This window comes from Haliotis rufescens, unplaced genomic scaffold (genome assembly GCF_023055435.1).
Source record: "Haliotis rufescens isolate VD_foot unplaced genomic scaffold, xgHalRufe1.0.p SCAF_5, whole genome shotgun sequence".
NCBI classification, from domain to species: domain Eukaryota; kingdom Metazoa; phylum Mollusca; class Gastropoda; order Lepetellida; family Haliotidae; genus Haliotis; species Haliotis rufescens.
The window spans coordinates 52,388,690-52,400,544 of NW_025964223.1; the positions used below are offsets into that span (position 1 = coordinate 52,388,690).

Below are 11,855 nucleotides of genomic sequence, written 5' to 3' on the forward strand. Positions count from 1 at the left end.
CAGTCCTCTAAGGCACCGCAATTTGCTGTGCAGAGTTGCGTCCCTTGGGCACGCCAGAAACCTATGATTGTGGGTTTGAATCCTGGTTCGCCCCGATTATGTTTCTAGATTCGTCAGCACAGAAGTGGTAAACGTCTGAGACCTGCATCACTTCGGGCTTTCCTCTCACATTGAGCTGACAAGCAGTGATATTACTGGAATACTGTTGAAAGCGGCATTATCCCCAACTCACTCACTACAAGGTGGACATATTAAGTTTATTGAGAGGTGATCGTCACGTTATGGCTGAAATAGGTGAGTTTAAAGGGGCACTGATCTAAAGCAATTCCCCGGGACTGGTTGTTGCCTTTGTTATTGTTTTTTCCCAGTGAGTACCCGGATGAAGAGCAGAAATCTAGACTAGTTCACGACCTCTGCTGCGCCATTCGTAAGCATGGTATAATTATGCAAAACAATATGTAAAGCACACTGAAAGGCTTGCATTTGGCCAGTCTGCTCTGATGTCAGAATGCGTTTTGTCACCATTGTCACATGATATGCATGGCAGTGGTGTAATGATCAAGTTGTACTAGCATCTTGTTTTGTTCCATTTATGACCTCCAATTCATACATTGGTGTTTCAAATTGCTTCTGTATTCAAAATTTTAGAATCATACAATTTATCGTCATAACTATCGCAACACAGCCTTGTGCATCATGAAATATTATGATACACTTCAATAAGAAAAATATACAAAGCCTGGCCTTTTTGTATTTTTGACTTGACCTAGTTCATTTATTAAATAAATACTGAGAGAAAAAGAAAAAACAAAAACAAAAGGAAGCTGTATTTCTTTCCCATGAACCTCAAAATAACCAGAAGTTCATGGCTTTGACACATGCAGTGTTTAGTCTTGTCAAAATATAGAATCTGTAATTGTCTCAATTCCATTGGAAGTTCACAATCAGAGAAGTACGGCACACCGACTGGCTTCCAGATCCCTGGCTGGAACTATCATGACAGTTACTGATGGTAAAGGTTGGGTTATTCTACAGCGGATGGTGCCTTCAATTGGTAAAACTCATCCGTTTGTGTCTTTATTTGTGTCCTCAGGAACTACCCGACGCTTCCTGGAGAAGTTTGGTGAAGACATAGACACTGTTGTGTTCGTGTGTTCAGATGAGACAGTGGTGAGTTCCAATACAGTAGAACACGGATATAGCGAACTACAAGGGACCAGAGAAATCAGTTCGTTATATCCGTTGTTCGTTATACACGTTTTCGCTCAGAAACGTCCGCCATCTTGGATAAGACAAAACACAATACACGTCATTGCAGTGTTACACTGAAATCTTCATGGTCTAAACTCTAAATTCACTGCAAGTTCGTCAGCTTTGGTCTGCAGTAACGGACCACTAAGAGGAATGTTTTCGCTTCTCACGGCTTGAAACCATTTGAAGAGGGCGTCCTCTACGTCTTGGTGATTGGCAGCTCGTAAAATTTATATGTTTAATGTTTGTTTACAGACAAGATTACATGAACAGGTAAGATAAACACAATGCAAATTTAACAAGGTTGATCCGTCACCGCTGATTGTATTGATTCGCCACCATTGTGTTGATTCGCTGCTGATTGCGTACAGCCAGTGACACTTGACACTGAGTGCGATTTCTCAGTTCGCTATACACGTCACTAATTAGTGATAGATCGGCTTGTCGGTGATCAGATATCAGTTCGCTGTATCTGTTGGTTCGCTGTAGAGAGTTTGTTATATACATAAATTTATACGATATTCTATAAGAGATAAATCGGGGATATTTTAACAGTTCGTTATATCCGTTTGTTCGCTATATCCGTGTTCGTTATATCCATGTTCTACTGTATTTACAAAAACCATCAAAAATGATCATTAAACCAGTAGCAGATCCTCGGGAAGATGGGATCTGGGGGCGTAAGTCCAAATCAGTGTTGTCCGTTTGTCTAGTAGAGGTGGGGGGTATTACCAGGATACCAGGATATGAAATACTATTGAAAACGTATCACAATACATTTGGAAAATTCTGGTGCATTGTGGGTTTTTTAAATCAGAATGTCTTTGTCTTGTTGGAAAAGTTTACCTAAGTGACAAGTCAAATAAAAATTATGAAATTAGGATCTGTTTCCTGTTATCGAAAAAGTGAAACTATTCGTGACCAGCATCCTTCATATAATGTGTCACTTACGCATGGGTTGTGATCATGGCGCATCCAACAAAATGGTGGACGATTACGAAGTTGTAAAATAGGTTGGGTTTTGGTACATATGGCAATACATGAATCATTATTGCAATACTAAATTCAGGACAATAACATCACTAATGTATAGAAATAATACTGTGTGCCTAGTATTAAATTGAGGCAATGTGTCTGTAATTTAAGTAATCATGCAGTTAGATTGATATACCTCTGATGTATGAGATTACAGGAAAATAAGGTGGTGTTTGAATAATTTGAATCAGTGTATTGAGATTGCCAATTTGTCAACATCTTTTCCCCTTTTTTTGTATTGGCTGTGAAAAGCACATGGAACCAATGTAAATCTGATCTTGTCCCTTTGACATCAGCATGATCAGACATTGATTATTACCCTAAACAGACCTCACAATTTCATTGTCCGGTTGGTTAACCTTGTGGTTAAAGCGTTCGATCGTTACGCCGAAGACCAGGGTTCAATTTCCCACATGGGTACAATGTGTGAAGCCCATTTATGCTGTCCAGTGCTGTGATATTGCTGGAATATTTCTTAAAGCGCATTTAACCATACTCACTCTCTCATTGCCCTTACCATGCTTGTCGTAAAAGGCGATTAACGGGATCGGGTGGTCAGGCTCGCTGACATCGATCCCAATTACGTGGATCGATGCTCATGATGTCAATCACTGGATTATCTGGTCCAGACTCGAATATTTACAGACCGCCGTCATAGAGCTAGAATATTGCTGACTGCGGCGTAAAACAACAAACCAACCATCCAACCAAATCATTGTCCTTATAAAATGATGGCAATGAAATGTTACGTTCTCCAGGTTGACTCACATCACTCTGATGTCCACATAAGCTGTATTGTGTTGACACGTTGTATCGCTGTTATGTTGCAGGATGTGTACAAGGGATTATTACCCTTGTATTTCCCCCGCAATATTCGTGAAGAGAAATACGCAGAAGAGCTGCTGCCACGAGACATAATACACTGAAACACTGAGAACGAGGCATTGATGTCTTGGAAGTTTCAGCCAGACAGTCTCTTGTTTTTAAAAAGTTTTGTGCCATCACACACACGATGTCTTCTCTCTGTGCGATACAGGTTGAAAAGATTGTCTTCTATGCCAGCAGCCCCTGGGACTTAAATGAGCACATTTGCCTCTTACAACATGGGCAGAATGAGATGGCATTGTGTTCCTTTCATCTGGTATGAATATTTATTTTTGAGTGGAAGCTGTGCACTGATTTTATCAGTATGACTAATCAGTATGATCATGTGTAAAAAAATCATTAAAATTATGACTTTGTACAAATTGAATAAATGTACAGATTGTAATAAATTGTATATAATATTTTTTAGTTTGTTTTGTTATGTTTATACTCACAGTTATGTGAACTGGGGTCTTGTCAGATGAGAGAAATACTTTAACCATATATATATACCCCAGTTCAATTCCCTAAAAGGGGACAATGTGTGAAACCTATCCTTTAATATTTCCTGCTCTGACATGGGTGTATCGAACCAACCGTCTAATACTCTTGGGGGAGGGCAACAACTTTGTTAGAGACCTAATACTTTTTGAGTCAGCGCCTCAAGAGGGGCCAAACACTTGGGGTTTTTTTGTGTTTAAGGCTGCATTGAATGGTACATGTTTTTTATTAAACTGAACTTGGCAATATTCCAGCTACTGGTATATAATCAAGTCTGGACAAGACAAACCACTGATTCATATGAGCAGCATCCACTGCAGTCTAGGTAGGATGACATGCAATCAACCCAAGTCACCAAGCCTGACCACCCAAATTATGTAACTGCCTCTTACACTCCAGTGATTGACATCATGAGCATCAATCCACAGTTTGTGTAGACGACATGCAATCAACCAGCACGCACAGGTCAAAAGGGCCCTGTTCCAATCTGGAATCCCTACAGACTCCCTGGTGATACAGTCACATACTCCCTGGTGATACAGTCACATACTCCCTGGTGATACAGTCACATACTCCCTGGTAGTACAGTCACATACTCCCTGGTGGTACAGTCACATACTCCCTGGTGATACAGTCACAGACACCCTGGTGGTACAGTCACATACTCCCTCATAGTACAGTCACATACTCCCTGGCAGTACAGTCACAGACACCCTGGTGGTACAGTCACAGACTCCCTGGTAGTACAGTCACAGACTCCCTGGTAGTACAGTCACAGACTCCCTGGTGATACAGTCACAGACTCCCTGGTGGTACAGTCACAGACACCCTGGTGGTACAGTCACAGACTCCCTGGTAGTACAGTCACAAACACCCTGGTGGTACAGTCACATACTCCCTCATAGTACAGTCACATACTCCCTGGTGCAGTACAGTCACAGACACCCTGGTGGTACAGTCACAGAATCCCTGGTAGTACAGTCACACACTCCCTGGTGATACAGTCACAGAATCCCTGGTGGTACAGTCACAGATACCCTGGTGGTACAGTCACAGACTCCCTGGTGATACAGTCACAGTCTCCCTGGTGATACAGTCACAGACACCCTGGTGGTATGGTCACAGACTCCCTGGTGATACAGTCACATACTCCCTCATAGTACAGTCACAGACACCCTGGTAGTACAGTCACATACACCCTGGTGGTACAGTCACAGATTCCGTGGTGATACAGTCACAGACTCCCTGGTGATACAGTCACAGATACCCTGGTGGTACAGTCACAGATACCCTGGTGTTACAGTCACAGACTCCCTGGTGATACAGTCACATACTCCCTCACAGTACAGTCACAGACACCCTTGTGGTACAGTCACAGACTCCCTGGTGATACAGTCACAGACACCCTGGTAGTACAGTCACAGACTCCCTAGTGGTACAGTCACAGACTCCCTGGTAGTACAGTCACAGACTCCCTGGTGGTACAGTCACAGACTCCCTGGTGGTACAGTCACAGACTCCCTGGTAGTACAGTCACAGATTCCCTCCTAGTACAGTCACAGACTTCCTGGTAGTACAGTCACAGACACCCTGGTGTGGTACAGTCACAGACTCCCTGGTGGTAGTCACAGACTCCCTGGTAGTACAGTGACAAACTCCCTGGTAGTACAGTCACAGACACCCTGGTGGTACAGTCATAGACACCCTGGTGGTACAGTCACAGACTCCCTGGTAGTACAGTCACAGACTCCCTGGTAGTACAGTCACATACTCCCTGGTGGTACAGTCACAGACACCCTGGTGGTACAGTCACAGACTCCCTGGTAGTACAGTCACAGACTCCCTGGTAGTACAGTCACAGACTCCCTCAAAGTACAGTCACATACTCCCTCATAGTACAGTCACATTCTCCCTGGTGGTACAGTCACAGACTCCCTGGTAGTACAGTCACAGACCCCCTGGTGATACAGTCACAGATTCCATCCTAGTACAGTCACAGACTCCCTGGTGATACAGTCACAGACTCCCTCATAGTACAGTCACATACTCCCTGGTGGTACAGTCACATACTCCCTGGTGATACAGTCACAGATTCCCTCCTAGTACAGTCACAGACTCCCTGGTGGTACAGTCACATACACCCTGGTGGTACAGTCACAGACTCCCCGGTGATACAGTCACAGATTCCCTGGTGATACAGTCACAGACACCCTGGTGGTACAGTCACATACTCCCTCATAGTACAGTCACATACTCCCTGGCAGTACAGTCACAGACACCCTGGTGGTACAGTCACAGACTCCCTGGTAGTACAGTCACAGACTCCCTGGTAGTACAGTCACAGACTCCCTGGTGATACAGTCACAGACTCCCTGGTGGTACAGTCACAGACACCCTGGTGGTACAGTCACAGACTCCCTGGTAGTACAGTCACAAACACCCTGGTGGTACAGTCACATACTCCCTCATAGTACAGTCACATACTCCCTGGTGCAGTACAGTCACAGACACCCTGGTGGTACAGTCACAGAATCCCTGGTAGTACAGTCACACACTCCCTGGTGATACAGTCACAGAATCCCTAGTGGTACAGTCACAGATACCCTGGTGGTACAGTCACAGACTCCCTGGTGATACAGTCACAGTCTCCCTGGTGATACAGTCACAGACACCCTGGTGGTATGGTCACAGACTCCCTGGTGATACAGTCACATACTCCCTCATAGTACAGTCACAGACACCCTGGTAGTACAGTCACATACACCCTGGTGGTACAGTCACAGATTCCGTGGTGATACAGTCACAGACTCCCTGGTGATACAGTCACAGATACCCTGGTGGTACAGTCACAGATACCCTGGTGTTACAGTCACATACTCCCTCACAGTACAGTCACAGACACCCTTGTGGTACAGTCACAGACTCCCTGGTGATACAGTCACAGACACCCTGGTAGTACAGTCACAGACTCCCTAGTGGTACAGTCACAGACTCCCTGGTAGTACAGTCACAGACTCCCTGGTGGTACAGTCACAGACTCCCTGGTGGTACAGTCACAGACTCCCTGGTAGTACAGTCACAGATTCCCTCCTAGTACAGTCACAGACTTCCTGGTAGTACAGTCACAGACACCCTGGTGTGGTACAGTCACAGACTCCCTGGTGGTAGTCACAGACTCCCTGGTAGTACAGTGACAAACTCCCTGGTAGTACAGTCACAGACACCCTGGTGGTACAGTCATAGACACCCTGGTGGTACAGTCACAGACTCCCCGGTAGTACAGTCACAGACTCCCTGGTAGTACAGTCACATACTCCCTGATGGTACAGTCACAGACACCCTGGTGGTACAGTCACAGACTCCCTGGTAGTACAGTCACAGACTCCCTGGTAGTACAGTCACAGACTCCCTCAAAGTACAGTCACATACTCCCTCATAGTACAGTCACATTCTCCCTGGTGGTACAGTCACAGACTCCCTGGTAGTACAGTCACAGACCCCCTGGTGATACAGTCACAGATTCCATCCTAGTACAGTCACAGACTCCCTGGTGATACAGTCACAGACTCCCTGGTAGTACAGTCACATACTCCCTGGTGGTACAGTCACATACTCCCTGGTGATACAGTCACAGATTCCCTCCTAGTACAGTCACAGACTCCCTGGTAGTACAGTCACATACACCCTGGTGGTACAGTCACAGACTCCCCGGTGATACAGTCACAGATTCCCTGGTGATACAGTCACAGACTCCCTGGTGATACAGTCACAGATACCCTGGTGGTACAGTCACAGACTCCCTGGTAGTACAGTCACAGACACCCTGGTGGTACAGTCACATACTCCCTCATAGTACAGTCACATACTCCCTGGTGCAGTAGTCACAGACACCCTGGTGGTACAGTTACAGACTCCCTGGTAGTACAGTCACACACTCCCTGGTGATACCGTCACAGAATCCCTGGTGCTACAGTCACAGACTTCCTGGTGATACAGTCACAGTCTCCCTGGTGATACAGTCACAGATACCCTGGTGGTACAGTCACAGACCTCCTGGTGATACAGTCACAGACTCCCTAGTGGTACAGTCACAGACTCCCTGGTAGTACAGTCACAGACTCCCTGATGGTACAGTCACAGACTCCCTGGTATTACCGTCACAGACTCCCTGGTGATACAGTCACATACTCCCTGGTGGTACAGTCACATACTCCCCGGTGGTACAGTCACAGACACCCTGGTGGTACAGTCACAGACTCCCTGGTAGTACAGTCACACACTCCCTGGTGATACAGTCACAGAATCCCTGGTGCTACAGTCACAGACTTCCTGGTGATACAGTCACAGTCTCCCTGGTGATACAGTCACAGACACCCTGGTGGTATGGTCACAGACTCCCTGGTGATACAGTCACATACTCCCTCATAGTACAGTCACAGACACCCTGGTAGTACAGTCACATACACCCTGGTGGTACAGTCACAGATTCCCTGGTGATACAGTCACAGACTCCCTGGTGATACAGTCACAGATACCCTGCTGGTACAGTCACAGACTCCCTGGTGATACAGTCACAGACCCCTGGTGGTACAGTCACAGACTCCCCTGTGATACAGTCACAGATTCCCTGGTGATACAGTCACAGACTCCCTGGTGATACAGTCACATACACCCTGGTGGTACAGTCACAGATTCCCTGGTGATACAGTCACAGACTCCCTGGTGATACAGTCACAGATACCCTGGTGGTACAGTCACAGACTCCCTGGTGATACAGTCACAGACCCCTGGTGGTACAGTCACAGACTCCCCTGTGATACAGTCACAGATTCCCTGGTGATACAGTCACAGACTCCCTGGTGATACAGTCACAGATACCCTGGTGGTACAGTCACAGACCTCCTGGTGATACAGTCACAGACTCCCTAGTGGTACAGTCACAGACTCCCTGGTAGTACAGTCACAGACTCCCTGATGGTACAGTCACAGACTCCCTGGTATTACCGTCACAGACTCCCTGGTGATACAGTCACATACTCCCTGGTGGTACAGTCACATACTCCCCGGTGGTACAGTCACAGACACCCTGGTGGTACAGTCACAGACTCCCTGGTAGTACAGTCACACACTCCCTGGTGATACAGTCACAGAATCCCTGGTGCTACAGTCACAGACTTCCTGGTGATACAGTCACAGTCTCCCTGGTGATACAGTCACAGACACCCTGGTGGTATGGTCACAGACTCCCTGGTGATACAGTCACATACTCCCTCATAGTACAGTCACAGACACCCTGGTAGTACAGTCACATACACCCTGGTGGTACAGTCACAGATTCCCTGGTGATACAGTCACAGACTCCCTGGTGATACAGTCACAGATACCCTGGTGGTACAGTCACAGACACCCTGGTGATACAGTCACAGACCCCTGGTGGTACAGTCACAGACTCCCCTGTGATACAGTCACAGATTCCCTGGTGATACAGTCACAGACTCCCTGGTGATACAGTCACAGATACCCTGGTGGTACAGTCACAGACTCCCTGGTGATACAGTCACATACTCCCTCATAGTACAGTCACAGACACCCTTGTGGTATAGTCACAGACTCCCTTGTGATACAATCACAGACACCCTGGTAGTACAGTCACATACTCCCTGGTGGTACAGTCACAGACTCCCTGGTGATACAGTCACAGACACCCTGGTAGTACAGTCACATACTCCCTGGTGGTACAGTCACATACTCCCCGGTGGTACAGTCACAGACCTCCTGGTGATACAGTCACAGACTCCCTAGTGGTACAGTCACAGACTCCCTGGTAGTACAGTCACAGACTCCCTGATGGTACAGTCACAGACTCCCTGGTATTACCGTCACAGACTCCCTGGTGATACAGTCACATACTCCCTGGTGGTACAGTCACATACTCCCCGGTGGTACAGTCACAGACACCCTGGTGGTAGTCACAGACTCCCTGGTAGTACAGTCACAGACTCCCTTCTAGTACAGTCACAGACTCCCCGGTAGTACAGTCACAGACTCCCTGGTGGTACAGTCATAGACTCCCTGGTAGTACAGTCACAGATTCCCTCCTAGTACAGTCACAGACTTCCTGGTAGTACAGTCACAGACACCCTGGTGTGGTACAGTCACAGACTCCCTGGTAGTACAGTCACAAACTCCCTGGTAGTACAGTCACAGACGCTCTGGTGGTACAGTCATGGACACCCTGGTAGTACAGTCACAGACTCCCTGGTAGTATAGTCACAGACTCCCTGGTAGTACAGTCACATACTCCCTGGTGGTACAGTCACAGACACCCTGGTGGTACAGTCACAGACTCCCTGGTAGTACAGTCACAGACTCCCTGGTAGTACAGTCACAGACTCCCTGGTGGTACAGTCACAGACTCCCTCATAGTACAGTCACATACTCCCTCATAGTACAGTCACATTCTCCCTGGTGGTACAGTCACAGACTCCCTGGTAGTACAGTCACAGACTCCCTGGTAGTACAGTCACAGACTCCCTGGTGGTACAGTCACAGACTCCCTCATAGTACAGTCACATACTCCCTCATAGTACAGTCACATTCTCCCTGGTGATACAGTCACAGATTCCATCCTAGTACAGTCACAGACTCCCTCGTGATACAGTCAGAGACCCCCTCATAGTACAGTCACATACTCCCTGGTGGTACAGTCACATACTCCCTGGTGATACAGTCACAGATTCCCTCCTAGTACATTCACAGACACCCTGGTGGTACAGTCACAGACTCCCTCATAGTACAGTCACATACTCCCTGGTGGTACAGTCACAGACTCCCTCATAGTACAGTCACAGACTCCCTGGTGGTACAGTCACTTACTCCCTCATAGTACAGTCACATACTCCCTGGTGGTACAGTCACAGACTCCCTGGTAGTACAGTCACAGACCCCCTAGTGATACAGTCACATACTCCCTCATAGTACAGTCACAGACACCCTGGTAGTACAGTCACATACACCCTGGTGGTACAGTCACAGACTCCCCGGTGATACAGTCACAGATTCCCTGGTGATACAGTCACAGACTCCCTGGTGATACAGTCACAGATACCCTGGTGGTACAGTCACAGACTCCCTGGTAGTACAGTCACAGACACCCTGGTGGTACAGTCACATACTCCCTCATAGTACAGTCACATACTCCCTGGTGCAGTACAGTCACAGACACCCTGGTGGTACAGTCACAGACTCCCTGGTAGTACAGTCACACACTCCCTGGTGATACAGTCACAGAATCCCTGGTGGTACAGTCACAGAATCCCTGGTGATACAGTCACAGACTCCGTGGTGATACAGTCACCTACTCCCTCATAGTACAGTCACAGACTCCCTGGTGTGGTACATTCACAGACTTCCTGGTGGTACAGTCACAGACTCCCTGGTAGTACAGTCACATACTCCCTGGTGGTACAGTCACAGACTTCCTGGTGGTACAGTCACAGACTTCCTGGTAGTACAGTCACAGACTTCCTGGTGGTACAGTCACAGACTTCCTGGTGGTACAGTCACAGACTTCCTTGTAGTACAGTCACAGACTTCCCGGTGGTACAGTCACAGACTTCCTGGTAGTACAGTCACAGACTTCCTGGTAGTACAGTCACAGACTCCCTGGTAGTACAGTCACAGACTCCCTGATGGTACAGTCACAGACTCCCTGGTATTACCGTCACAGACTCCCTGGTGATACAGTCACATACTCCCTGGTGGTACAGTCACATACTCCCCGGTGGTACAGTCACAGACACCCTGGTGGTACAGTCACAGACTCCCTGGTAGTACAGTCACACACTCCCTGGTGATACAGTCACAGAATCCCTGGTGCTACAGTCACAGACTTCCTGGTGATACAGTCACAGTCTCCCTGGTGATACAGTCACAGACACCCTGGTGGTATGGTCACAGACTCCCTGGTGATACAGTCACATACTCCCTCATAGTACAGTCACAGACTCCCTGGTAGTACAGTCACAAACTCCCTGGTAGTACAGTCACAGACGCTCTGGTGGTACAGTCATGGACACCCTGGTAGTACAGTCACAGACTCCCTGGTAGTACAGTCACAGACTCCCTGGTAGTACAGTCACATACTCCCTGGTGGTACAGTCACAGACACCCTGGTGGTACAGTCACAGACTCCCTGGTAGTAC

The 11,855-nt window shown here is 47.5% G+C and overlaps 1 long non-coding RNA gene across 1 annotated transcript; it reads left to right on the plus strand.

Moving 5' to 3' along the window:
• Window positions 1-119: 119 nt before the first annotated feature.
• On the plus strand, window positions 120-3,164 carry LOC125373180. The gene is made up of 3 exons (XR_007218341.1): window positions 120-427; window positions 1,094-1,170; window positions 3,117-3,164. It is a non-coding gene; the product is annotated as an uncharacterized LOC125373180 (long non-coding RNA).
• Window positions 3,165-11,855: the final 8,691 nt, after the last annotated feature.